We start from the raw sequence: 6944 nt of genomic DNA on the forward strand, positions 1-6944 counted from the left end.
CCTGATTTTAAATACATACTTTATTGTCACGCCTGAGCTTCTCTGTGACCAGTGGAAACTGGTTCAGGCCTTTCTGGAGTCTAGATGATAGCGACTCCGATCAGTCCTGAAACTGGTGGAAGCTCTGATCAGAGAAGTTCCAGCTGACCGGCAGCTCCCACTTCTTACTGCAGGGATTGAAAACATCAAGATCCATGCAGCTAATAGTAAAAATCCTCCTTCACATGTCTTGGCGTCATCAGATAATGTGGGAGGAAAGGCAGGTATGAGCACCTGACAAGGTCCTTGTACGGATCTGGTAACTGGATTTTCCGTTCGTTTTAAAATACAAAAATTAAAATTGAAATACAAGGCGTTTTTCCTTTTCATGATCAAAAAGGGATATACGATTTTTTAAAAAATGCTTTGATTTTCGTTTTATATTTAGAATAACAAGAAAGTAAAATCAGTAAGAGACAGAAATGAAAAAAGGTCCATTTTTTCATTTTCTGAGACCGGAAGTGGTCATCAGCAAGTGTGGAGCCAAACAGAGTACGGTGCATAGACTGTACATACATTTTTTTTTTCGTGAGTTTTCATGGTCAAAATGAGAGATCAGGTGGCCGATCTTAAAATAAATCAATATTGAATTTTTTTTATAGAGCGTTAAAGTTTTGCGAAGCCAGGGGGCGGGACTACTTGATTGACAGTCTGGTCTGGAGTGATTGACAGGTCCTATGGAGGAGGCAGCAGAGACTCTGCTCTCCTCGTTTGGATTAATTCTGACATAATAACTGTTGGTTTATTTATCAGTGCAGCAGCAGAACATTTTCCACAGACAGTTTTTCTGCCCGTTGGCTTGTTTTAACCAGTTTTCTACGTTCGGCTGATTCTACCAGCAGACACTGAAAGGACTCTGATAGTTCGGTAAGTAAATGTTTATTTTCGTATCGGTGCCGCTTTTAATGCACTTTATATGCAGCTTTAGTGTCAGATGTAATGCGTGCCATGCACTCCAGATGTTGGTGGAGTTTGTTTCAGTGTGTGTTGACCAGAGAAGAAAGTTAGCATAGTAAATATTAGCTGTAATGATGCTAACCGAGCTAGCTGCTCAGTCGTAGCTAACGTAGCATCAAGCTAATGTGTTGAGTTTCATGTAAACAGCTGAAGTGTGTTGTGTTCCTGTAATGTGGTTCATTAAGTTCATAAATCTGTGGCTGGTTGACATTAATGTAACGTTCAGGAAACTTAAATGTGATTAAAACAGTAACGTTAATGTTCTAGTTGTCAGTAATCAGCTTTAATTTGACACTAAAACAGACTCTGATAGTTTTAAATGACATCAGTTTCATTAATTTGTTGAAAATTGTCTCATTTGTTGTTGTGATGTTGCTGCTGATTCATTAAAAGCAAATGATCCGTGTTGAAGATACGTTTAGTTCTAGTATCAGAAGTACAAGAAGGAAAATGGAAGTTTAGTTCTGCTACATCAAAGATTTCAGGATTAAAATAACTAAATGAGTCTTTATGCCTCAAATTTTATTTTACAATAAAGAAATAATGAAATAATCACAGATAATAAAAATATAAATAACAGAGAAAACCTGAGAGAATAATTTCCTGAAAAGTCTGTGAAGGAAAAGCAGCTTTTTATCCTGAAAGATCAGAATCAGGTCCAACATCTGCATCTGACAGCATCAAGTCAACCAGAAAGAAAATAAAAAAGAAAATGACTTCTTTCTGATCACATATGTTCCTCTGCTCACAATCTGCTGCTGTTCACATTCTTCACCTTTATAGTCCACTTTTAAAAGTTCAGCAGACAGGTGCTCTGCTTTGGAGTGTGACAATGTCGTCGGTGATGTGGAGAGTGAAGTTTCTGTTTCACCCACAGCGTGCTTTAGGGCAACCGGGTCAGACTTGATGTTTGAAATACTGACCGACAGCTCAGATTTAACTGTCTGTAGTTCCCTTTTGATGGGTGTTAAACTTTCACTCAAAGCCGCCAGGAGCTGGGTCTTTAAAATAACCGCCGTCTCGTTACAGAGTGAAAGTAGCAGTTCCTCCTTAAGGTCAGAGATGGCAGCATCTGAGGGCCTCTTCAAAAGAAGACGTAGTTGATGAAGGCGTTCTGGAGCAGGACCAGAAAGACAACGACCAAGCAGCCTTGAGATCTTAGGCAGCGTCTCCCTCAGGTGGGTGTCAACGGTGTTCACGGTCAGGTCTGTGGTAATCCTGTCAAAAAACAAAACAGAAAAAAATCTAGATTATAAATCAACATGTAACCAAAGCACTCTGTGTATAACGCCACAGTATAGGATGTAGTTCACAAAATGTATTGTATACTTTTCAAGAATAACATAGTATGGCCTGTAGTTCATAATATAGCATGTTGGCAAAAAAACCCAACTGATTATTATGTGGTTCAAAAAGTGCAAAATGATAGGATGTTGCCTAAAATTGTCATGTATGATATGTGGTTCAAAAAATGTCATAGTGCAGTATATTGTCAAAATAGTATGTTTTTCAAGAAAACATCAGAGTATAATATGTCGTCTAAAAACTGCTATAGAATAATATTTCATTGCACAAGTAAAAGTATAGTAATTTTTAAAACTGTTCAAATTCTTGTATGTTGCTAAAAAACTAAAAAAATTTAAACAAAAAAAAACCTCATAGTAGTATGTCAATTTAAGAAAACCTATAGTATAGAGTGTCGCCCAACAAACGTCATAGTATAGCATGTCGCTCTAAAATTGTCATAGTATAGCATGTCGCTCTAAAAACGTCATCGTATAGCATGTCGCTCTAAAAACGTCATAGTATAGCATGTCGCTTTAAAAACATCATCGTATAGCATGTTGCTCTAAAAATGTCATTGTATAGCCTTTGGTCCAAAAAACGTCATAGTATAGCATGTCGCTCTAAAATTGTCATAGTATAGCATGTCGCTCTAAAAACATTATAGTATAGCATGTCGCTCTGAAAAAAGTCATAGTATAGCATGTGGCTCAAAAAACGTCACAGTATAGCATGTCGCTCAACAAAGGTCATTTTATAGCATGTCGTCCAAAAAACATCATAGTATAGCATGTACTTCTAAAAACGTCATTGTATAGCACGTCGCTCTAAAAACGTCATAGTATTGCCTTTAGTCCACAGAACTTTGCTTTGTCCCAGCTGTCTGAAGTAGATGAGGAGCAACACCAAAACAGTCCAAACGCTGGTTTTCAGAGGGTTAGACGAGTATTTATTTGAAAGAGGAAGTTTGTGAGGGGGTTAAAAACAAATGGGTGTTAGTAAAATAAAAATAAATAAACAGAACTAAAAGTGAACTTCATGTTGACATTGATGGGCATTCCAACCAGGAACAAAGTAAAAGATAATCAATACAAAAAAAAACTCTTCCTGTTCACCTCTTCAAGTCCAAAAACACACCGCAGTAGCATCCTAAAGTAAAACTACCAATGGGTTCTCTGTTTTCCTTTCTGAACAATTCAAAGGTCCCTCTCTATCTCCCCACACATCCACCAACCACTGGAACACATCTCCAAAGTTCTGCCGGGCCAGCTCAGCTTCCCCTCAGAAGAAGTGCTGCCACCTGCCAGATGAAGGAGCCTTTTGAGAGGTAGCTGGCATCATGATTGGACTGTACTTTGGTCTGTTCCAATCCAGCTTCAGCTCCAGAGACGGCAGGCGGGACGAGTCAACGGAGGCCGGGTGGACGAAGGCATGCAGCTGAGTACAATCCAGAAAACAACAGAGGAGGAGTGCAGTGGCCCAGGGCCAGAACAAACAGAGTAGCATCGTATGTCTCTTAGAAAACATCCTAGTATAGCCTTTGGTATGAAAAAACGCCATCATATACATCGTATATTGTACAAATAACAAGTCAAAGGAAAGAGACATACATTGTAGAATTGTAGTAATTGTGGGCTGACTGATTTACTGATTATCAGTATTTTATTTTTTACTTATTTACGGTAATAAATACATTTAAAAATGATGCTACTTTGGCTCTGAACCTTAATCTACCTGTGGTCACTCTGTCTTCTGGAGTGATTTGATTGGTTATGCATCACGAATAAAACTCCTTTAACTTAACATCTGTAAACAAAACAAAAACGTATCAACAAAGTTTCCCGTTAGAGTTTGTGTTCTTCTAAGTTTAACTCCAAGATTTTAAATACTTTCATTTACTGCAAATGAATATCTACTCCAAATGTTTCACTAATAATCATTATCAGCCTTAAAAACCCACAAAACACCCCTCTATACTCGACCACACTTAGTACAGTCCGGTTCCCCTTCTATAAATCTGCTTGGAATCTTCCACTTCCTGTTTGTCAAACTGGCCTTCTACCTGGACAGGTTTTGTTGGAGCTCATGCAACAAACATTTTGGGTAACTGCACTTTAATATGGATGGATGACACTGAATTAGAGTCTGTTTTAATGAGACTGAGTTAAGATGTGTAGCTCTGTCATTAAATAGGAAATTATTTCTCAGAATTCACAGAGAAAAGTCTGAAATGTTTGCTAGGTTAGCGTCCCACATGTTCTTTGGCTCAGCTAAAGCTAACTCTCTCCAACTTCTGGATCTCTTGAGTTGCTTGTTGTTAAAATATCTTGCTAGAGGTGCTGAAGCTCAGAAAGTCTGAGATGTTTGTTCAAAATAAGCTCATTCTCAAGTCTTATCTGAACTGTCCTCTTTTGTTTGAACTTTCCCTAAACTTAGGAGTTAATGACAGAGCAGCACATCCAGACTCAGTCTCATTTATGTAGAGATTAAACTTCAGTGTCATTCATTGATGTTAAAGTGCAGTTTTTCAAATGTTTGTTGCACATGCTCCTGACCAAACCAGTCCAGGTGGAAGATGATGTGACGAGAAAGCTCCAGAGGATGAATATCACACATTTATGTTGGAAATAGATGTCCTTTAATTTGACGTTGTCATGCAAACGATGTTCAGATCTTTGAGTGTTTTGTTGATGTTGGTTTCTAAATGTTTTCTGACACTCGGCCCCAAAGATTAAAACCTTTTACGGCTCACAAGTTGCAACAATTCACACATTATCAACTATCTTTCTGACTAAACTAAGATAAAAAGTGAAAAACTGCCTGATTCCTGCATCATGAATGTAAATCTTTTTGGTTTTTATGACTGTAAACTGAATATATTTGGGTTTGACATTTTATAAACCAAAACAAGAAATGAATTAGTGGAGAAAACAATCAACAGATTAATGGTCAAAGAAAATGTGTTTTCCAACATATATGGCTGAATTACTCCAACATTACAAGATACATACAATTTTAATTCAATTTTATTTATATAACGCCAATTACAGGTCAAATTGTCTCAAGACACTTTATTTTTATATATTTTTTGTCATATTTAGACAAAGTAAGAAATTTAAACCTCTTGACTAATCCAATTTATTATTTGGTTTTTAAGAGACTAATCGACAACTAAAATAACTTTCTCCACTAAAACTAATAAATATGAGGTCAAATCGAAGGAACAGTTTTAAATACTGCAGTCCCACGACGACAAGAAAAAGTTTGTCAACAAAAAGTAAATCTGCTGGTGGATTCCATTAAAGTCCTAATAAATGATAATAAAGTGTGATACTAAAGGTTTGTGGTGCTAAAAATGTCAAAGTAAACATATCAAGTTGAACATATGGATGGAGGTTGATAAAAGTTGACCTTCCTTCATTTCTCTGGAGCGACTCCATGGATTTTATGGATGGTGGTTAAAGACCTGCTCTTCTAGTCATCTTCCTTCGAGTCGCTGTAAAAAGTCAGTCCATCCTGGCCGACTTCAACATCTCTTCATGACAACTTGTTCTGCCTCAGACCTGGTGGAAACTCCAGAAACTCGGGAAAACCCGTGGAGACTCGAAGAACTCGTGGAGACTCGAAGAACTCGTCGGGCGGGGGAAGGTGTGGTGGGTGGTGGGGGGAGGTGGGGGAGTAGAGGGGGGAGGCCGCCACCCACCTCCCCGCCTACTCTCCGCCCTGACTCCACCCAGACTCCGCCTTGGCTCCACCCATGTGGTCACTTCAGAAACTACGATGTCAAAGGGACGACGAAATTATTTCTTTTTATCTGATCTGTAGCTCAGTGAGTTAAGGATTTGCCTATGGAGCTGCAGGTCGCTGGTTCAAGACCAGACACTTCTTAAATTTTCTCAAAATCCTGACAAAGACAAACAAAGAAAAGGCCGGTGGTGGGTCTTGAACCTGCGACCTTCCACTTGGTAGTCCTCTTCTTATCCCCCTGAGCTATTCGCTCAGATACTAATTCTTCTTTTTTTTGCGCATTTATCATCTATTTTTTGTCGTTTTCGAGTTTTTTTTTTTAACTCGAGTCTTGACTCGACCGTTTTTCTCAGGAGGTTGGACTTCAGCCTTTGTGCTGGAGGGTTGAACCCTCAGTTCCAAGACTTTCCAAAGCCTCCACACCTCCCGAGTCCTCAGGACCTGAGCTTTCACAGTCTGAGGGCTGAAATTTTCTAAGTCCCACAGTAGTTCTCTGTTAGATTGAACTTTCAGACAGTCCAAGGACTGATATCTTCTAAGTTCCTGAGTAGTTCTCTGTTAGTTTGAACCTTCAGACAGTCTGAGGACTGAAATCTGAAAAGTTCTTGAGTAGTTCTCTGTGAGTTTGAGCTTGTAGACAGCCTGAGGGCTGAAAACCTAGAAGTTCTTCAGTAGTTCTCTGTTAGTTTGAACCTTTAGACAGTCTGAGGACTGAAATCTTAAAAGTTTCTCAGTACTTCTCTGTTAGTTTGAACTTTCTGGTTAACAGAAGCTTAAAACTTGTGACCATGAGTCTTGATTTCACATTTAGACCATCCATCTGAGTTCTTCTCAGACCTTCACCTGTGGGTTTTTTTAGAAATCCTCAACAAACTTTGATTCTCTTCACTGAACAGTAAAGTTTGTGGAGATCAGAA

The 6944-nt window shown here is 38.6% G+C and overlaps 1 long non-coding RNA gene across 1 annotated transcript; it reads left to right on the plus strand.

The window, feature by feature from the left end:
• Positions 1-749: 749 nt before the first annotated feature.
• Positions 750-6614, plus strand: LOC129350445 (uncharacterized). The gene is made up of 3 exons (XR_008603849.1): positions 750-906; positions 2026-2174; positions 3483-6614. It is a non-coding gene; the product is annotated as an uncharacterized LOC129350445 (long non-coding RNA).
• Positions 6615-6944: the final 330 nt, after the last annotated feature.

This window comes from Amphiprion ocellaris, chromosome 14 (genome assembly GCF_022539595.1).
Source record: "Amphiprion ocellaris isolate individual 3 ecotype Okinawa chromosome 14, ASM2253959v1, whole genome shotgun sequence".
Lineage (NCBI taxonomy): Eukaryota > Metazoa > Chordata > Actinopteri > Pomacentridae > Amphiprion > Amphiprion ocellaris.